The sequence below is a fragment of the Rattus norvegicus genome, chromosome 13 (assembly GCF_036323735.1).
Source record: "Rattus norvegicus strain BN/NHsdMcwi chromosome 13, GRCr8, whole genome shotgun sequence".
Lineage (NCBI taxonomy): Eukaryota > Metazoa > Chordata > Mammalia > Rodentia > Muridae > Rattus > Rattus norvegicus.
In genome coordinates, this window is record NC_086031.1 from 72404322 (window position 1) to 72426375 (window position 22054).

At 45.8% G+C, this 22054-nt stretch overlaps 1 long non-coding RNA gene across 1 annotated transcript in view; it reads left to right on the top strand.

Annotated features, from left to right (window-relative positions):
* LOC120096293 (uncharacterized) overlaps positions 1 to 14347 on the top strand; it is an 82946-nt gene extending 68599 nt beyond the window's left edge. Inside the window, exon 6 of the long non-coding RNA XR_005492569.2 lies at positions 12719 to 14347. This is a non-coding gene — a long non-coding RNA (uncharacterized LOC120096293). The remainder of the gene's footprint in view (positions 1 to 12718) is intronic.
* Positions 14348 to 22054: the final 7707 nt, after the last annotated feature.

Below are 22054 nucleotides of genomic sequence, written 5' to 3' on the forward strand. Positions count from 1 at the left end.
AAATAAGGGAGTGAGGTCCCATCTCCCAAGGGTTTCATGACCTTCCAAAACATCACCAGCAGCCGGGACATTAAACTACCATGTGTCTTGACTCAGTAGAGGCACTGCTCTGGAATTTCCACAATGCAGTGTGTGTGTGTGTGTGTGTGTGTGTGTGTGTGTGTCACTGGAGAACTTACCTCTTTTAGTGGACTAAGGCAGCTATGGAGAGAGAAGGTCCTTTCTCCTCTCTTGGCATCCTGCAAGGCAACCTTGTGGTATTGTGAATGGAGTGGTCCTCTCAGGACTCCCACCATTCCCCTCTGCAGCATCCCTGAGCTTCCCTGCAGCCGCAGTCCTCCCACTCCCATTTAGCTACCTTGCTTGCTCCCTGGAGCTCAGAAAGACATTTGTTTTCTCAAGTGCCTGGTACCTGCCCAGGAAATGCCAGGGTCTTCTAGATTACCATTTTTTCTGTGAATTTAAAAAATTAGACTTGAATGTCAAACACATTTTGTCTCAGAAAACTTCATTTCTTATTTCCCCTCCCTGCTGAAGCCATGGACTAAGGGTGGTGGGCAGGTGTACAAGCAGGTTATAAAATTCTCAGGAATGAAAATTCCATTTTAACTACTTGAAATATAATATTTTTGCAATTTATCTTTCATTCTTCTGGATATGTTATATTTGCAACATAAATTAAAACATTTCCCTCTGCCAAGGGACAACGTTTATTAAACTGAAAAAATTTATCAATTTACATTTTCAAATGAAGAGAAAATCTAGCTTTTTTTTTCTAAAAGAAAGGATTCTTATTTTTTAATGGTGTGTGTGTGTGTGTGTGTGCGTGCGTGCGTGCGTGCGTGTGTGTGTGTGTGTGTGTGTGTGTGTGTGTGTGCTCTGTGAGGAAGCCAGAGGTCAACCTTGGACACTATTTCCCAGGATACCATCCACCTTGTTCTAGATTTCTCAGTGACCAGGAACTCACTGATTTGGCTATGCTGGCTGGTCATTGAGCCCTAGGGGTTCAGCCTGCCCAGAACTGAGATTAGAGACACATGCCACTATGTCTGGCTTTTTACGTGAGTTATAATAAAACAAATTCAGGTTCTCATGCTTTATCAAGAACTTTGCCATATGAACTGTCTCCCAGCATAGAATTCTTCTTTGCTGAGAGAGACTGAGATGATCTATAGCAAGAAATGTTGAGAAAGACAGCAAGATATTAGGAAGTATCCTTACATCTTCTCCTCCTTCCTACCCTCTTCTTCTCTGCCCATCTCTAATCTTTCTCCCTTCCTCAGGGATTATTAATAGAGTTTTCATTTCTTTCTTTCATAAACTAGCCAGACATGATAAGCCCCCCAGAGTCTGGAGTCTGACAGGGATGGTCCGAGAGCCTCTACTTGGACCTGACTTTCATGGCCCATTATGTTCTGCCTGTGCTCTCCTGTTGAGAAGATTAAGCACCAGCCCAGTGAAAGCCATTGTCCTGTTGGGTCCTTATTCATAACATGCATGGCTCCTGCAAGGACTAGATAATAAGCAACTATCAGGCTAGAATCTAGTCTATCATATTTCAAGAGTTCTGGTCAAAGATAATGAAGACATTGGACCCAAGCCTCAAAAAAGAGTCTTCCAGAGGCAAAGGGGGCAAGTGGAAATGCTAGGGCAGGTCAAGGGCATCTGAGCCTGCCTGCCTGCCTCTCCTGGAAGCTGCCTGGAGTAGGGAGTGTTCACTGGGAAGGTGGGAGCACAGGTAAGGAAGGGAGGGAGGGTGTTGGTTTTGTGAATAATCTGAGCACACTTGTAAATAAGTCGAGTAGATCCGACAGTGGGGTTTCAAGTCACCACATCAGCATCAGGACAGGGGAGGAAGGATGGATAGAGATGTAGACTTCATCTCTTTTGAAATAAGAACTTGTGCTGTGAATGGAAGGGAAGGGAGAGGAGGGAGCATGACAGAGGCCCAAAGAGCATGGGGATGCTCAAGCTTCCAGGCCAGAAAAGGAAATATATATATAAAATCAGAGGAACCAAGGAAGGTGCTGTATATCTTGGCAATCACAATCAAGTCAGTATTGGGCTCTCCTTGCCTTCATGTTACTCTATTGTGCATGGTGTTTATAGTCACTGTCCCTGTAGCAATCGCTCTGCTAAGGACTAGTCCATATTCCACGTAAAATCCTTAAGGTCTCTGTGGAAGGTGCAGAGCTTTCTTAGAACCCAGATCAGAAAACAAATTTAGGCAGTGAAACTAACATTCTCAAAGCCTGTGTCATATTTTCACTAGGATTGGAGCCAGTCTTCTGGCCTTACGTTAAATATTATATTGTCCTAAGGGGCTATTGAAGTATAAAGTGTTAAGATCTCCCAGGAGTATATAGAGGTGCTAAGTGTCAAGCTCTATTTTGAATTAGAATCTGCATGTTAATTATAGCAACATGCACATGCGCACGCACGCACACACACACACACACAGACACAGACACATACACATACATATATACATACATAGATACACACACAGGCACTCACACAGGCACACACACACAGACACATACATACATACATAGATACACACACAGGCACACACACACAGGCACACACACATAGACATACACACACAGGCACTCACACACACACATAGGCGTGTACACACACACATACACATACATACATACATAGATACACACACAGGCACACACACAGGCACACACACACACAGGCACACACACACGCACACAGGCACTCACACACACATAGGTGCGCACACACACACACACGCACATGCGCTCGCACGCGTGCGTGCATGCATGTGTGGTCATTGTGAAACTCTGCTGTAAGTCACACATCACACATGTCCATCTCAGTTCATCACTGGGCCTGGTATCTGCTCTGCCCTTGGCACTTGGCTTTTTCTCTCTACCCCATCCTCTTGTGAGGGGACTTGGGCATTCTTTGACTCATCTTGCAGATACTCTGCTCTGTGATTACAAAAGAGATGCACTTAGAAGTCTTGATTAGTGTTGCATGGCTTGACGTTCTAGCACTTGACGTCTTTCAAAGGAAAGGTTTATTAGGGGAACATTGCTATGAGGAACAAGACTGTCTTCCTCAGTGACACTCTGTCCCTGAAGATCTGGCTCTGAGCTCTGTATCTGTTGCTCCCCAACTGTGCCTGTGATTGGATTCAGATAACCTTGCTATTGTCGCTGTCACCGCTGTCACCGAGAACACACACAGCCAATGAAGCTACCTGCTGATGAAATTGTCCCTCTCACGTTCACTTCCCCCACCACTTGTTTGTGTAAGAGAAAGGCACTCGATGGTTGCTGCGTGTTCTTGGCCAGTTGCTAATTGACATAAGGCATCGTCACAGAGTTATCTTTGATTTAAGATTTATCTACATTGAGCAATGTGTCATGTTTGATACTTTACAGATTATGAAACAGATTTGTAGACACATTAAATGACTCGGCCAAGGCCTATTAAGGGGCTGAGTTGGGATAGAATTCCACGTTTTGGATTGATAGTTTTCTTGCCTTCTGTTCTCAATTACTTCTCCTTAATGGCATAAGGTTCCTAATTTCCCTTAGTCAGAAAAACAGATTCGCCCAATTTTGTATGTTTTGAAAGTTTAGGTGAGGTGGTGTGGCTCTTAATTTTTGGCACTGGTTGGGATCTCCTGGAGAGCTTCTCATGATGTAGATCCTTTGAATCCCATCGTATATACAAGTCATATGTGCCAATGATACACCCTTCTCCCCAGTCATGGCCCGGCAGTTCTGTAAAATGACTGTGGCATCCACACCCCGTTCAGGTTTGCAGCTGCTATTGCAGCTGCCACCACAGGCCACACATTGAGCTCAAAAGGCAGGGAGTGTGTTCAGCCAAGTTCCACTGTTCCCATGCCCAGCCTGGTGGCTGCTGCAGGGCAAGGCTGCTGGCACACCTCTGGTTGTTTCTTGCTTGCTGGATATTAGTTTCCAGAAGAGCACATCATTGGTTATTTGTGCTTTTACCACTTCAGACTTTCCCTTTATGTGGCTAGTGTTTAGGCTGGTCCATTGTCCCACATTCATAAGGGTCACCAGCTGTTCAATATTATGAGTACAGCCCGGAATTGGAAACCGTGCTTATTTATGGTCGTTTCCTAGGAACCAGGAACCAGTTCAGAGAATTAAAAAAAGATCAAGCCAAACCCAATCAAAACCACAACCACCACCACCACCACCACCACCACCACCACCACCACCACCACCGCCACCACCACCACCACCACCACGAAACTCGGTCCTGTATCCTCCACCATAACAATAAGTATACCTGAGATTCCTGACATGCTCAAAAGTGAGGTTAAAGATTCACTTTCCCCTGATGGTCCTTCCTCATTGTTACTGCAGTTCAAGGGAGTCAACTTCAAATTTCCATCATGGACATTCTGCAGGAAGACCATTAGATATCTGTGCAGAAAAAGCATGGAGTGGGGTGGCAGCGTCATGCTATGCAGAATGCTGGCACTGGGAGGTTGGGTTGTAGAGCTGCAGCTGTCTAGGAGTCCTGGCTCTGCCATTTAGTAGCTGGGTGTCTACCGGCATATTGTTTAGCTCAGCTCAGCTTCATTTTCTCCAGAATCGGGGCAGATAGAAAAATATTTAAACAACAGATAGAATGTGGGCATCTACTAGTCATAACAGAGGGAGGTCAAATTAGAAGCAACAGCATCTGAAAATAAGCCAGGGAGTGCAACTTGCTGGCTTGCATTTCCAAGCATGAAGTGGGTCATGTTTGTGATTTGTCTCACCGTAGGAGAAATGGGTTCTACTACATAAGAAAAAAGAGCTGCCTTTAGGTCACTCGTGCTCTTGCAAGTAACCACTCATCCATGTACTTGTAAATAACCCTGTTAGACCACTAAGAATCAGCTCACCCAGCTAAAGGAATCAGCTCACTAGCTAAAATTAGAATTGTGATTTCAGTTTATCACCCCATATTAATGGTGAACAGACTTGGTGCTTATATCCTGAGGACAAGTCATCTAACACCACTGTATGAATGTTGGTTGGTCTGGTGTCCTTTCTCAGGCAATAGAACCATACACTAGTAGAGTTGGGGGAAAATAAGACAACGGAGGGTAAGACTTGACGCACAGTAGGGGCTCAATAAAAGGGAGTTTTGTATAGACCTTTAACCTAAGCCATGTTGCTGAAGGGCAGGACCTCTCTGAGAGTCAAGAGATTAGGGAGCAGGGAATCTTTTTCCACGATACAGGGTGGGACTGGCTTGTAGACCTCCAAATGAGCCTTTATGGGAAACTATTCCAATGCCCAAGACAGATTGGTTAATTATCATTTCAGAAGAGCAAACAATAGGGCTATCCCTGACAAACGGGATGAGGTGGTCTTTCCATCTGGGCCCTCATGAGAAGTTTTTAAAATTGATGGGAGGGGTATTACCTCAGTAGAGTGAGTGGTTTCAGAGTCAATGTGCCAGTCTGAGGGGATGAGGGAAGGAGATGGCAGCATATGGATATCCCCACCCTTAATATGGGCAGATGCCTTTTGACTACTGCTGTCGGCAAGCAAGCATGGGGGCCATGATAGGCTGAGGGTCTTAGTCTGTTTAGGCTGCTATCAAAAAAATCACAAGTCGAGTGACTCAGAAGTAAGCAGAGATTTATCCTTTACAGTTCCAGAGGCCGAGGCATCTAAGATAAGATGTAATCAGATTTGGTGTCTGGCGAGAGTCTTCTGTCTGGCTTGCAGATCGTTTCTTCTGGTGTGTCATCAATGGTGGAAGGGGTGAGCCAACTCTCTGGGATCTCTCTTATGATCTTGAAGAGCCGCCCCTGAGGCATTTTTTCTCTCCTAAGTCACCTCCCAACATTGTCCCTTGGGGGAAGAATTTCAACAGACTTTGGAGGTGACACAAACGTTCAAACCAAACAAGGACCTTCTTCATTTTAGAGGAAACCAGTGATTCAGACTCCCATGGCTTACACTGGAGATCAGCCACAGGATGAGTAGGGACACGTGACAGAGCCTTCTATTATCTCTGTCCTGAGTTGCTATTGCTTGAAACTCATCCCTGACCATGTCTGATCTTTGGGCATTACAACCTCCATTACTTCCTTCCGTTGGTTACATCAAATACCGTGGCCCTTACCTTGACTCTTGTGTTAGAGTTACACCTTCCTCCCTCCCTTCCTCCCTCCCTCCCTCCCTTCCTTCCTTCCTTCCTTCCTTCCTTCCTTCCTTCCTTCCTTCCTCTGTCCTTCCCTCCCTCCCTTCCTCCCTCCCTCCCTTCCTTCCTTCCTCCCTTCCTCCCTCCTTCCCTTCCTTCCTTCCTTCCTTCCTTCCTCCCTCCCTCCCTCCCTCCCTTCCTTCCTTCCTTCCTTCCTTCCTCTGTTCTTCCCTCCCTCCCTTCCTCCCTCCCTTCCTTCCTTCCTTCCTTCCTTCCTCCCTTCCTCCCTCCTTCCCTTCCTTCCTTCCTTCCTTCCTTCCTTCCTTCCTTCCTCCCTTCCTCCCTCCCTCCCTTCCTTCCTTCCTTCCTCCCTTCCTCCCTCCCTCCCTCCCTTCCTTCCTTCCTTCCTCCCTTCCTCCCTCCCTTCCTCCCTCCTTCCCTTCCTTCCTTCCTTCCTTCTTCCTTCTTCCTTCTGCTGCTCTCTTGGATCCCCAATGGTCTCGTCCCGAAAGCACCAACTTTCGAAGCTTCTTCCTCCACCTGCACCTTTATTTTGAAGCTCACTCTCACTTGAGTTGGCACAGTCACACTTCATGTGTCATTCACCTTGGTCTATGGGTGAACCTCGAGGGTCTGACACTAACCAGGAACCCTTTCCTAAGTATTTGATGCCCTCTGGACATTTCCTTTTGGTTCAGCTGGACCATCACACTGACCTCCCCACCATCTCCAGGCTCATTCTTCTTCCATCCACACTAATTATGAATTAATTTCATAATTACCTATTGGGCTGTATCTCTGGGCATTGCCAACAGCTCACCAACACCTACACTGTAACTGCTTCTCATAGAGTTTAAAAGAACCTGGATGAAGAAGATCTCCTTTGACAGCTTTCTTTCTTGTTTTTCTCCTCCTCATGACTCGTTCCCTGTCCACGTCAGACTTGTTCCATCATGGCGGAGAGGGTGTGGCTTCAAGCACTTGAGGAGGCTGGCTGCCTGGCGAATCTGCAGTCAGGAAGCAGAGGGAGGAATTCTGGTGCTCACTTTCAGCTTTTCCTTCTCCTATTTGGTCTCCTCTTCTTCTCATCTAGGACTTTGGCCCACGGGAGGAGCCACCTACCCTTCAGTTAAACCCTTTTGGGAATAACCTCATGGACACAATCAAAAGTGTGTTTCCATGGTGATTCTGAAGCCAGTCAAGTTGACAGTGAAGATTAACCATCACAGTAGGGGTTCAATAAATGCTTACAGATAGAGCAGATCATATTTGTGTCAGCCTGTGAGAAACATCTTTTTTTTCTTTTTCTTTCTGTGTAAGGAGATCATAGTAAAAAGAAATCCGTTTCAGGCCTGAGAAATTGAACTAGTTTTATTTATTTTCTAAATTTGTCTTTGCGAGCCTATTTAAGTGTCTTCAGTCTTAATTTCCTTCCTGTAAACGAAGCATAGGACTGCAAGGTCTCTGAGAGACCGCTGTAGCTCTGCAAGGCCGCCCTCATCTTCTGCCTCCTTTTTTAGCTTGTGGTCCTTCCTTCAGGGCAGCCTGGAGCATCTTCAGCTTCTCTCCCATCTTTTTATCTTCTTTCTCATACTGCCTCTCTTTTATTTTACAAGGAAAGGCGGAGCTGCGCTCTTCACTCAGCAAACACAGTGTTTGTTGACATTCAGAGGGAAAAAAATGAAGAGAAAAGTCAAAGATCCTTCAACATCATGGTGTTTGAATATTTAAAGACTGTGAGGGTTGGAAATGTTGACAGGTTCCTTGTCAGGCTTCATTCTGATCCCTCAGCCCATTATTTATACTCAGAAAAAGAAAGTAGCTCTCTTCAAGGGGCCTCGCATGAACAGATTTGCTCTTCAACTTGCCTGCCTGTCCTCTCTTGCTCTGGTACAGTTGTTTTCCGGGCTTCTCATCAGGGTTCAGGGATGGAGGATGGGGGATGGGAAACAATGCCTCGTGAGAAAGACTGATCAGGGTGATCAGAACCTTTTGTTGCTTTCCAACACATTTGTTGTTCTCCCTCTATTGGGATTCTTTATAAAATGTCACAGAAACCGAACCAAACAGATCTCAATGCTAACCAATGCTCGACAGCATCTGCCTGAGCCTGGTATTGGTGTGGAGCCCTGGCTGCTTGCTTTGGCTTTGGGGCATGAGTCTTGTCTGTCAAAAGGACTAGAAATTATTAATGCTTCCTGTTTTTACACTCAGCCAAATAATTATCAAGGAGTCAGGCTCCTGGACTGGCCCCTCACCATTTCTTTCTGGCCACAGTGTGGATTTTGGCTGGGGGTCAAATTCCTTGGCAAAGGTTAGGACAGAGCTGTCAATAGCACTGCCGATGATGTTAAGTGACTGTGGAACCGATTTCTCTGCTCAAGGGTCTGGGCACTTTCTGTATGGCCATAGAACAGGGGAAGGGAGGAATCTTTGCTGGATTTGCCCCCCCCTCCCACCTCCCAAGATGTAACAGCCTCCTGTGTGCTCTGCAGAGAACTTTCTGGTCAGCTCTTAGAAATGTTACACTCAGTCCATAGAAACTAGAGGAAGGTGGTGGCAGGGAGCAGAGGCTGTGTAACATGTGGGTGTACATGGCTTAAGTAGCTCTTAAACAACCACATGGGCTGTTACCTGGGCTAGATCCTGATGGACAGAAAAAGCAGCTTGCATTCTTGTTGAGGAGGAAGTCTGTCTGTCTGTCTGTCTGTCTATCTATCTATCTATCTATCTATCTATCTATCTATCTATCCATCCATCATCTATCCATCTATCTACCTACCGTCTTTCTATTCTTCTATCTATGTATCAATCATCTATCTAGCTATCTATCATCTATCTGTCATCTATCCATCTATCAATCCATCTATCTACCTATCCTCTATCTATTCATCTATCTACCTATCAATCATCTATCTATTCATCTATAAATCATTTATATCTATATATCATGTATCTTTCTATCTATCTATCTATCTATCTATCTATCATCTATCTATCTATTATCTATCTGTGTGGTAAAATAATTCTTTTACTTATGCTTCATTCTACCCCCAAAATAAGCCAGAAAGAAACCTAGACACTGGGGAGAAAGCACTGTCTACAGTAGCCTTTTACCCTTTAGGAAGGCTACAAGGAACAAAGGCTTTTGGTAGTGTAATCAACTCATAATTATAGCAACAGGAGAAATGTTTGTCTGTTTAGTAGCTCTGGTGATGGATTTTGGTAGAAAAGTGATCTTGGCTATTTGAGGTGTATCTGATTTGTCTGGATATCTCAGGGAGGAACATATTGCAATTTCTAATGGTAGCAAAAGTCTCCCTTTTGCACTGGACTCTCAGACCCCAGACACTGTTGGGGGGAGGGCAGGCAGGGCAGGGCAGAGTATATCCGTCTTCCATGGACAACATTTCGACATATGAACAAGTCACATGATACCCAAGCTGAGCCAGGGAAAGGAGTAGGTTCTACATCAGAGTGAGGGAGGCGCTGAGGAGCAGTGGGAGACGGGGATGGGTTGGGGGGGTAATGAAAGGAGATCCGGGCTGAAGGTAAAGGGTAAAGGAAGCTTCAGGAAAGAGTGTAGTCCACAGAAAAGCCGTCTGGATTTCGGTAATGTTTCTGTGCAAACGCTGGCATTCTGGGGTTTTGCGTTAGAGAAGCGAGCACACTGTGAGATCCCTGGGAGGGTTTCACAGAATCAAAGGCATCCAGCAGAGGCCTGGAGGCCTGAAGCCTCACACGGCCAGGTGAAGGATAGACAAGGCTGCTTCCTGTGTGCGACTAATGTGTTGACAGGGTCCATTTAAACGGCTCAGCTTTCCTGCATCCTCCCGAATGTTTATCTCCTTCTTTCCCAAACAGAGCTGCTAAGCCCACAGATTTAGGGGTACACTGGCAGGGAGCACACAAAACTGGGGCATCTACTTCAGCCTGGCACTGGTCTTTTCTGGGATTTGGAGGGGAAAAAAGCCTCCTCAGCCCCCGAGAATTGAGTAGTGGAAGGCATATTTCACATTTCCAATTATGACACAGTCTGGTCTGTGTGGAAGTGGGAGCCTGTTGACTTTAACAGCCCAGCTGTTCCCGCCTTCCGGACAGCAGTCAAAATACCTTCCGAACAGAGGGGCGAACAGTCTGAAGTTCTAATGGGAGTTCTCCAGGATGTCATAGAGGAGCAGTGCATTATGCTAATGTGGCTCTGGGGACCTCTGTGTTCCCCGCCTGCACGGCACAGATGGGAACCACTAAGCCTCACTATGTCAGTGGCAAGGTCCTAAATGTCACTCTTCTCTGATAGGAGTAAGAAACAACCCCTTGTTTTTTTGAGACAGAATCTTGCACCATAGCTAATACTGACCTGGAATTCACTCCTGTAGCCCAGTCAGATCTGGAACTTTTAGCAATCCTCCTGCCTCAGCTTCCAGAGGGCCAGGTTTACTGACATGAGTCACCCATACCTGTCATCCTATCTCTTCTGATTTCTTCAGGCCTGCATTACAACAATGTCCTTTATCCCAACTTCCTACTGCCTTATGTGCCAACACCATTCAGCCTCTCATTCTTCTCAGGAGGATGTAGGAGTTTCAAATGCATTAACCTCATTTCTTTCTGATCATCATAAACTCTCTTAGCCTGCTTTCCCCAGCCTTCAGTGTTTGTGCCTCTCAGCCCCTGATTCCTGGTTCGGGGTTTCCCGTCTCTACTTGGAAGAGACAAGATCTCTCCAACAACTAGGGTTTTATTTTTAATTAAGTAATTCATTTTTATGCAAGTGTATGTCTGGCATATGTCCTATTGTGAGTGTGTTTGTGTGTGTCTGTCTCTTTCTGTGTATGAGTGTAAGATCTCTTTCTCTCTCTCTGTAGGTATGTGTATATATAGGTTATGTCTGTGTGTTTGTATATGTAGGGTATGTCTGTGTTTATTTGTGGGTGTATGTGTAGGGTATGTCTGTGTGTGTATGTGTGTGTGTGTGTGTGTGTGTGTGTGTGTGTGTCTGTAGGGTATGTCTGTGCATGCTGAGGTTAGAGGTGGGTGTTCTGCTCTCATGCTCTACCTTACTCCTTTAAGACATGGTCTCTCACTGAACATGGTACACTGGTAGCGAACAAGTCCTAGAGAGTGAGAGGTCCTCTTGTCTCTGTATTCCTCCTCACCCGGCACCAACCAGGGTTAAAGGCACACATGGCACAGCTTTTAGAAACTATTATTTTTTTATTTTATGTGTTTTGCCTGCACATCTGTGCCATATATATGCAGTATTTGCAGAGGCCAAAAGAGTTCGTCAGATCCTTTGGAACTGGAGTTTCAGAGGCTTGTTGGTCACCACGTGAGTACTGGGAAGTGCCATGTGAGGACCAACCAGGTCCTTTGCAAAATCAACAAGTGCTTTTGACCGACACACCATCCCTCCAGCCCCCGTGCCCTGCTGTTACTTGGGTTTTGGAAGTCTTACCTCAGGCCTTCATGCTTGTGCGTCAGGTGCTCTGACTCACTGAGCCCTGTCCCCAGCTCCACCATCCCGGTGTTCAAGCTGTGGCTTCAGACCCTGCTTCTGGTCCTTGAGTGTCTGGCTTCTCATCCCATTTCAAACCTGCCTTCTCTTTCTGCCCACCTTCCAAATTCCATTACCAATGTGCAGCATCTGGAAGACGGGTTCACAGAGTTAATGGGCAACAATGGAAAAATGTAGAAAGCACAAGGAATCCTGCCTTTGAAACCATGGTGTGATTAGAGATGGCCTGCTCATCTGAGTGCCACGCCTTTCCTGAATTGCAGCCGGTGGTCCTGTACTCACTTCCTGCTGATAGTTCCACTGTCCGTTAAATCTCCCACACACATTTGCTTGATGCCCACAATGCAGTCAGTATGATTTTCCCCTATAGGAAAATTTTATGAAAGGAAAGCTGTCCTCTTCAAATTTGCTAACCTATAAATCCTTTACCCATGCCAGTTATGTGTTCCTGCTCATAAACAAATAGTACAGAAGAACCAATATTCCAGCCTCTTAATTATACTGTGAGGTAACTTCTTATACTTGGATGTAGCTTTGAAATGTCATCAAAAAAGGAAAGAGGAAAGGTCTGGTCAACCTATAGGCCCCCACTTTTTGCCTTGGAAAGTCTCATTACAGTGACTAGGTCTTCATTTCCAATGTTACCATGAGGTAAACACCAATCAAATTTCAGCATCAGCATTTAGCTCGCACAAGACCGCTGTCCGTCTTTCAGTTGTCATACTCATCCTGACCTTAAATGGTAACCACTTGCTGTACTCTAAGAATTCCTAATTATTTCACATGTAGGGATGAGACTATGCCATGACCAGAGGTATCTAACTGCAGGCTCTAGATAGGCTCCCCAAGAGCTCACGAGCACTCTGAGTAATGGACAGACCACTAAAATAGACTGTGTCTCAAGATGTCCACTTAGAGATGTTATTAGGTTGGGCCAGATGACCCTTCCCTTGGCTGTAGATATAGACCTGTTTGGAAGGCTACTCTCCAGAATGACATTGGTGACCATCCTTTATCCACTCCTTTATATGAAAGGCCAAGCATTGGATCATGGACAGCAGGAGTGAGAGGCTCAGTGCTCCAGTTCTACGCTAAGATTTTCTGGCTTGCAAATCTCTTGGCCTGCACATTGGGAAGGTCTGTGTGGGTGAGTCTGAATGACTGGGTGATTACGTATTAGCAAGCTCCCTTGATCATGGGGCATATTAAAAGCCCCATGGTCAATAATATTGGTGATATTTTCAATTCTGTCTATGTGACTCCCGAGTATCTCTCTGATTTGGTGTTAGCGTTCATGTGAAGCAGGAAAAAGGTATTATTTATTAGCACTCTAGAACTCCATCAACTATGTTCATTTTGCTGTATAAATTTCCTTTGCCTTTATAGGAGACCGGCTTCCTTGCTTTATAGTTATGCCCGATACGGTAAAAAGTAAGGAGTCACGAGAGAAGAAATCCTCCTTGGTCCTATCTTTTTACTTAATTAACTTTAAAAATTTCCCTTAAAAAATATAGGGGGAAGGTAGCAGGCCCTTTCCTGCTCGCAGAACCAGGTATGAGCAACTCTACCTGCCTTGTGCAGAAGAGGGCGATGCTTTTCTCGAATTGAGATGAGAACCAAACCACCTTGTTACATTTAAAAAATTATCTCCCTAGTCCCCACCCCACACACCCACCCAACACACACACACAGTGTGAGAGACAGAGAGACAGAGAGACAGAGAACATTCACTGCACTGATTTTCACTACTGAGTTTTACGGATCCTCGGGCTTCTATTTCCCCAGAGCTGGGATTGAAGGCAGACACCATTGCACTTGGCTTTTCTGTGGGTTCTAGGAAACGAACTCAGGTTATCCTGCTTGTGCAGTGAGCATTTTGTGGGCTGAGCCATCTTATGTTTTAAGCCTGTAAAGGGTGGGAACATGTTGTCCTAATGAGTACATGTTCTTAGGTGATCACTGCTTGCTGTCTTTGCTCAGTGGGCTGGGGTTGGTGAAAATCTTCAGTGTGGGATTTTGCAGAAGGGCGGAAGAATTGGAGGGCTAACGCCATACGTGGCTGAGCTCTGGGGTGGTCTGCTTGTCTCCCTGGTCTCTGTGAGTTCTTCTGATCCTGCATAAAGAAAACACTCAGTGAACTTGCCTTTGTGGGTAGGGCTGGGAGAACAAGGCCCTCATTCAGGCTGGGTACTGACCTCTGTTCCCTGGCTGTGATGTTTGTATGTGAGAAACATATCCACGTCCATCAAGTTGCACTGGGCTCTGTTGATTCTATTTGCAGAATTTTGCAGCTGAGCTGAGTCTCTGGCTCCCATAGACACATAGAGCAGAAGGTTCTTTCAGTTTCCCCCACAGACTCCCAGATGCTTCTATCAAGTATCAGGATAGCATCAGTGGCTTCAGCATCTCTCAGTCCTTTCAGCCAGGGCTGATCTGAACCAGTACAAAGTATAGTGCAGCCCAGGCCCATTTTAACCTGACAGTGGTCTCTTAACCAGGCCTCTTCCTTTGATGGCCTTGAAAGTTCCTTCTTACCCAGCCCTAACTAATCTTCACTTGGGCTTTCTATAACTACCATTACAGTTTTGCTTCTCTGGCTTCTTCTCTCTCTAGCCATTGGGCTTGTTTTGTGTATCAGCGGTTTCTGATCTCCTTCCTCATTGTTTCTCTCGCCTAGGTTTAAGAGGCTGCATCCTGTGACCTTATTTCCAGAAGAGGTTTGGTGACAATGGTTTTTGACACCCAAGAGTGTTCCCAGAATCTCTGTACACTCTCTTGAACTTCATACATACTTCGAAAAGCAAAATTACTTTTACTTTATTTTGAGGACAGAGCGACAAACCATGAAACAGGATGATCAGAAAAAAGGAGTGAGAGTGTCCAAGAAAACGGAGATGGGATTCTATAAGGTTCTTTTCTGTCCTTGTCTATGTCCCATGCAAAAATCAGGCCGAAGGAAGCTTAGACTGGGAAAAGGATTTTAATAGTCACAAGGCATGCCTCTTGATGCCTTAGATTCTTCCTCTTCATATCGTAAAGCCAGATCCATTGGTCTGGGGCTTTAATTTGTGTTTCCAGGACACCGGCAGAAATCCAGAGTTTCATAACTGTAAGAAAACTAGAAGAAAGTCGATGTTAAACACTCACTTTTCTTATACCAAGTTACTAGGGACAGCCACACCAGCGCAGTGAGCCAGCCTGCACTGCAGGTCATTGGTGGCAGATGTGGGGCCAGGGAGGTATAGAAACAGTCAGCTGACCACTGGCTCTGTCACTCAGTCCTCAGTGCCTGTGGGGGATGTGGGGGAGGGTGAAATGAGGTCTCACTATTGTGCTTTCGAGGTGATGCCGAGGGAAGGTGCTGAGTTAAAGCCTGAAGGGAGAGCGCAGGAAATCCGTTAAAGTTTGGCACAGTACTCTGAACTGTCAAGTTTAGGTCAGCCTGGCTGAGAAAAATGAAGAATCCATATGTTCACGAGAGTCCCCTCAATTTTGCAATATAAGGAGTGTAAGTTATGTATTTAAAATAGTATCCTAAAACCTCATAGAAGCAGTTATGAAATATTTTGTTTTACTGGCAATGGGACAAAAAATAATTGGGTATTAAATCAAGGAAATGGGGAAAAGAGAGCCACAAATCAAGGAAAATGGTGGAAAATTAGGTCTTAGTGGAGAGAAATGTATACATATGAGCTGCCTGGCGTTTCAGAGATAGAAATACGGCTCTGGAAAAAAAAATCCTCTCCCCCCTTTAACCCTTCATACTTAAGTCAAGCTTCGAATGCTGGCATCTGGGAGATGGCCACTCACTGGTTACTTCACTCCTTCCTGTTCTGCTTTGTGAGGATGGAGAGCAGGCATTAGGCTGTGGCTGCTGTTCTAGATAAAGGTTGTTTGTGGTCCATGCTGTCACTCTGTTCCTGGGATTGGCATCTCCTCCTCCTTCCTCTTGGCAGAGGGTGACTTCTGACTGATGACAGAGTCTACCCATGGAGAAGGGACACAAAAGCAGTCTCCAGAGGGCACTAGGACCCGGCTGACGGGCCACCTGGTTTCACTAAATCACGGGGAAAGCTTGCCTTATTATCTGTCTACTGGATACATAATTCCCATAAATTATAAATTAAAAAATAAATAATAAACACCTTTTTAATTGCCTATCCTCTTTTCCTCCTGTCAATTAAAGTGAACTTGCAAAGCTGCTTAACACAGAAAAGCTATGCAGACATCAACTCTTGTTAGATGTGGCACAAACTGCTACACTGATTTTTCCCATAGCTGCGAGGATTAATCACAGATAATCATCACAAAAGAATCACACCCGTATAAATAATATAAAAATAGCAAAATGCCCAAAGTGGAACCACGGAGAACGAAGAAAACCACTTAAAAAATGAAATAGCATTGTGTTGTCAGTGCAGGAGTTAGAGGGGAGGGGAGAACAGGCTCTCTACTTGGCGGAGCACAGATCACCTCTGATTGGAAGTTTGGGACAAGAGACAGAACCCAATGACAGGCTGCAGGTGTAGATGGCCTTTTAATACCTTGCCTTCCAAGTTACTATTATTATTATTATTATTATTATTATTATTATTATTTTGAAAGTGGACTTTAGCTCATGTTGCCTCATTGTAGCTTCGGCCATTAAGTCTTAGTAGAGAAGGAGAGAGCACACCACTGAGGAGAGTGCCGGAGAAACAGCCCCAAAGGTTCAGCTCAGGTTCGACTTATACAAAAGGAAGGATTGTTGCAGTGAAGGTCTAACTTCACGCAGAAAATCCAGAATTTGTCTGCCCAGCTAATTGCCTAAAGTGAAGATCCATTCACTCCAATGATGTGGGCCAGATTTGAGGTGGTGGGAGGGAGAGGATGACCACTTCCCCTTGCCTTGAGAGCTCTCATGTTCTGTGTCCTCCCTGGAGCACTGGAGGTACTTCCGCTAAGAAGACAACAACGGAGGTTGCTACAGAAACAGCTGTGAGTGATAAGCTGGGGGCAGGGTATGGTAAGTAAACAGTCATGGGATGAACTGTGCTGGGACCACGCATGGGTTGGAGTAATAGCACAATGGGATAGGTGGGAGAGGGCAATCAGGGTGCGCTAATCCCAGGTCCTGGCTCATCAGTGAGTCTCTAGTACTTGTGATTAAGGATAAGACAGTCTCTAATGCTGGGAAGCAGGCCATATAGAAGCTCCACCTTACCCTACCAAAAGCGTCATGGAATGCTGTGGAAGGGATGAGCCCTCCCCATTTGCTGAAATCACTTGCATGCCTGGTAGGGAACCTTTTGCACACTCTAGAGTTAAGTCTACTAGGCTGTGGCAGGTGGGTGCCCTGTACCATACACAAGGTTTTTCTTCTCAACTCTGTACATAAGCGATGTAGAATGAACAAGACCGTGTGCACAGGTTGGGGTAAGAAGAGGTGTTTGTCTTTCTGCTTTCACTTCAGGGATGTACAGAAGGTAGGGCCTAGGCCAAAGGGTATACCATGCATGGAGATGGGAAGTACTTATCTTGCCTGCTTCACCATGCTTAGAGCTAAGTATTTAGACTTAAGCTCATAGGAACTTAGCGAGAATCTCGGTTAGTCAGTATCTGAGGCTGTTATTCCTAGTTCTCCTATGTAGAGCAAAATGAGACGGAGTTTGAGCGAGATCTCAGCAGACTAAATATACCAATGCTCAGGGTCAGAGATGGCGAGCATGTATCTTCCCAAGTTGAGCCCACAGCACGATGGAATCCATGTGTTTCGAAGACAGTTGAAAGATAACATTCATAAAGGAGAAAGCTTTCTTTTGTTCCCTACACCCATAAGCAGCCTTTCCTACATACACAGAGGAGCCTTGCCTGGAGTCTCCCTGGAGAATCTCACCCCGCCCCCTGCTGTGCCTACTAGGGCTGAGCCCCAGGGCACTCCCCAGAGTGCCCTGTGATCACTTTGTTCTCCAGGCAGCCCACAGCGGGCATGCCCAGCTGTTCCTGCACACTGCTTTTCATTGTAACCTTCAGATAGCTCCTGTCTTCTCCTTCACCCCTCCTGGTTTGTTGTGTGTGTGGAATTGTGTGGTTGTCATTCTTGAAGATGGCAGGATGAGGTGTCTGTGGGCTAATGAACAGCTGCAGAACGATAATTAATGCTCTGCACCTTCCTCGCAGCCTTTACCACCTCGCCACGACACAGCCGGCAACATCTGTGCCTCCCAGCAGCCGAGCTGTAAAACACCCTTCCTTACTCCTCACAAAACAACTGTCAGGCACTCTGGCACCCACGTTAAGGGCAAAACTTACAAAACGCTACAAAAGATGAGCTGCGTTATTCCCAAGCTACCGATGTGGGTTTTTCCCCTGACACAAGATCTCAAGAGCACTAGGCTCGAAATGCAGCCTGCGTGCACGCTGTGGATGGGAAGGTGAACGTAGGTGGGGAAAGTCAAGCGAGGAGGGATCTGCAAAGGTGCTCCCAGGGTTTTCTTTCAGAGGAGCTTCCTGAATCTGCAGGCTTTGAACCAATTCAGAATTACTTTGACAATCCCTCAGGCAGGCAGAGTAATCTTAGATCTCCCAGTACCTCATCTAGGTGCGGTATTCAAAGGAATAGACCGGATAGCACAGACACTGTGCAGAGGGGACACTGGTGGCAGGCACTTGGTGTCATAGTTCTAGTGTGGCTGAGCTGAACAGCAGACCATGGTATCACTCATGATCCTTCTTCAACCTCAGACTAATACTTTTTGAGTACCTGCTTTATGCCAGAAATAGGTTCATGTGCTTTTGATAATCTTTGCACAGGAAGTAGGGCTTTCTTCACTGTAACAAAATACCCAGGACTGGGGGTGTTAATAAGAAGTAAGGCCCCTATTCTCACAGTTCTGGAGGAAGTGGGTTTCATGGTATGGGTTTCATGCTTCCACTTAAGTCAGAGTGAGGAGGCAAGTGGGTACCTGAAAAAGAGAGAGAACAGGAGAAGGGGTTTCATTGTGTAATCACCTGTGAGAATTAGGATTCTTTTCCCGGAGCAAGGCATTAATTAATCCCTTTTTACCATCTCACTATCGGTTAAAGGTTCTGCCTCTCAATGCAGCTGCAACAGACAATGGAATGGCAGCTCACGTTTCACTTTTTTCTCCCCCCCCACATAATTTTTTTATTAATTACTTGGTTACTAATTGTTTATTAATTACTTTATTAATTTCATACAAAGCACCCTGATCTCACCCACTTCCTATTCATCCTGGGTACCCCTTCAACAAAAGAGAGAGAGGGAGAGGAAGAGGGAGAGGGAGAGGAAGAAGGAGGAGGAGGAGGAAGAGAAGGAGGAAAAGGAGGAGGAGGAGGAGGAGAGGAAGAAGAAGAGGAAGAAGAAGAAGAAGAAGAAGAAGAAGAAGAAGAAGAAGAAGAAGAAGAAGAAGAAGAAGAAGAAGAAGAAACCCTACCAAGTCCAATTTGTGTTGCTCACATACCCATTTGAGCATGGTCAAACACCCAGTGACCAGCCCCTTAAAGAAACTGATGTCCCTTCTTGCCCCTCACTAGATGCCATCAGCTGTGAAGAGCTACATATCAGCATCTTTATCCCAATCATAAAGGACTCTTCAATAGCTTCATGTCAGGATTTTCTTTTTGGGGTGGGGGACACAGAAGCCCCCATGTCTCTAATTCTCAAGTACAAGTCTTCAGTCATCGATACCACTGCAGAAGAATCTGCCCTGCTTGTAGCACCTGGCAGCACAGATGGATCATGGACAGCAACATGGTTTTCCCGTGGCAGCACTGATCATGGATGTCTTTTGAGGAGACTTAACCCAGAAAACCCATTCTTCATCTCGGATATCTTGTTGTTCAGAGTCAGGGTGATCACGTGGTTCAGCAGCACGTCTAGGGGCAGGACCTGCTGAAGCTCCAAGCTGCTGCACACACTGCCTTGCCCTTGACCTCAATGTCTTCACACCAGAGGCAACCATGGTGTTTAGCCTGTTGGCAACACTGTGGCCTTGCTCTCCTTCTCACAGCAGGGCGAGCAAGTGGTGTCTCCATGCTGCAGCCTGAGCCTGTGGGCTACCAGCCTATCCAGGAGCAACAGGGTGAGGTGGCTCAGGGATGGGTCCTGCTTGGCGGCGGCTGTAGCGCCGCCCTGTGGTGGTCTCTAGAACTGCTTCTCTTCACTCAACATGCTGCTCTGCTCCGCAGTATTATTTTTTCCTCCTCTTTCCCAGGGTTCCCATTTTTCCTTTCCAGTTTGTGTTTCTGGCCAGATAAACCCTAACAAAGAGTAGAACTAGCGTTGCTTTAATAACAATGTTATTTTTGGGCATTTCCAGTCTCAGCATCCTGATATCCTCCAGGCCCTTGAGGGAGGCTGCCAGTCTCCTGATTTCCTAACTAGGATGCTACCTTTCGATGCTCCCATGGACAAACTCTCCTGGCATCACCACACTGATACTGTGTGCTAGGTTGCACTGCGTCCTGCATCCTGATGGAGAATTGCTATGCCTGGAACACCACAAATAGCCCGACGAGACAGTCCTTTTCCTTCAAATAGGCAAGGCCCAAATGGAGAATCTTATGCCTCGAATCCCCACTCTTCCCTGATGTCCACTCTACTGCGCGTCTCCCAGCCCGCACTCCCAATTTGGCCACTTTAGGAAACTCTTGCAAATCATCTTCCATAAAACTAAGTATCTGGCAGGTATGAGGTGCGAATGTCACAGGTTCCACACAGGCTGGATGGGACCACTCAGTATCAAATAATTAAACTGATGTCAAGTCTCAGATTGCTTTGCTCCAGGGGTTGTTTATCAGTGATATGCAGGAAATAATGTTTACCTATGCAAATGTGGTTCAAATGAGTTTGAAGGGGGTCGGGAAAAGACTCGCTAAAACCATCTCTACAACCACCTTTGCCCAGAGGAACACTTAGTCCTGCTAGGGCTATGCTAGTCAAAGGAACAAGACATTGAACTCAGGATGAGGCTTGAGTATGTGAGTGACAGGAGCACCGCCGATGCTTTCGCTCTGCTGAAGGGACTCAGAAATAGGAATTAGGTCTTAAAACTCAGCTCCATGGCCAGGTGGAGTGGCAGTCAGAAGGAGAGGAATTCTCTGTGAGTTCGAGGCCATTTTGCTCTATAGACCAAGTTCCAAGACAGCCAGGCTATTACACAGAGAAACCCCTTCTTGAAAACAAACAAACAAACAAATTCAACCAACCAAACAAACAGAAAACCCCACCAACCAACCAACCAACCAACCAAACAAACAAACAAAAAATCCCAACCAACCAACCACCCACCCCTCAGCTCCATTCTAGCCCTAACTGAGCTGTAGAGAACCACAGAGGATGCTCAAAGCAAGGTCCAGCAGGTGCTTTGTTGATTTGACACCAGTTCTCCAGAGAGGAGGCCCAGCACAGGGTCATCAGAGTCTACTGCCTCTCTAGAAGGTCTTTAGTCCTTACTGAATCCTCTCTTAAACCTCCACAAACTCCTAAAGACAATTCTTCGAATACTACAAAAAATATAGGTATCTGGCCATAATTGATATCCTGCCTCACACAATTTAGTCTCTGATAACTAGAGGTGGCAAAATGATTACCTCTTAAAGAGGTTTACTTACTTTTGAATGTACCGTCTATTCCCTTGGTCATCTAATGTTATAGTCTTCTTTCTTTTTTTCTTCCTTGTGTGGTTTCTATTCAACCTTGAGCCTGACAAGCTCCTTGTGATAACTGGCTTAAAAATGGCATGAAAGTAGGTTTTGGCCCTTAAACCGCTCCCAGTCTATAGAGGTGTGGACAGGTAGGGAACACAGGATTGTTTTGGACAGACATGCTGTAGATGCAATATGATTCTACAGAAAGAGCCCTGCATTAACTCATCAGGGGTTAGCGAGGGAGGGGAATAGGGGAAGGATTCAGAACGGGGTGGGGGTTTCTAGAATTGTGTCTTGGACCCATAGTAAGTCTTGACTAGGTAAACAGAATTCTTGGAAAGAATGACCTGGCAAATAAAAAAATAATAAAATAAAATTAATAGGATGCTTGAGGATCAAGGTATACATGAAGAACTGCTATTCATCAAGCAAGCAGGGCTGACTTTTTAGACTTGGAGAGAAGCTTACTGAGAACCTTGTAGGTTGAGAACATTAATTCCAAGGAGACCATCATTCACTCCAAAGGTAATAGAAGCCACTGATGGATGTGAGTCCTGGATGCTAGGGTTGCTTTTCGGAAGGCTCACTTGAGTTTCAAGACAAACGTAAGTTGCATCTTTCAGTATTAGAGCTGAGGACCCTCCTTCATGAGCGTCTGTGTCTCCTCACAACTTTGCAAGGATCACAGAAGAGAGGCCTGTGTCCTGGGGTCCCCTCGTG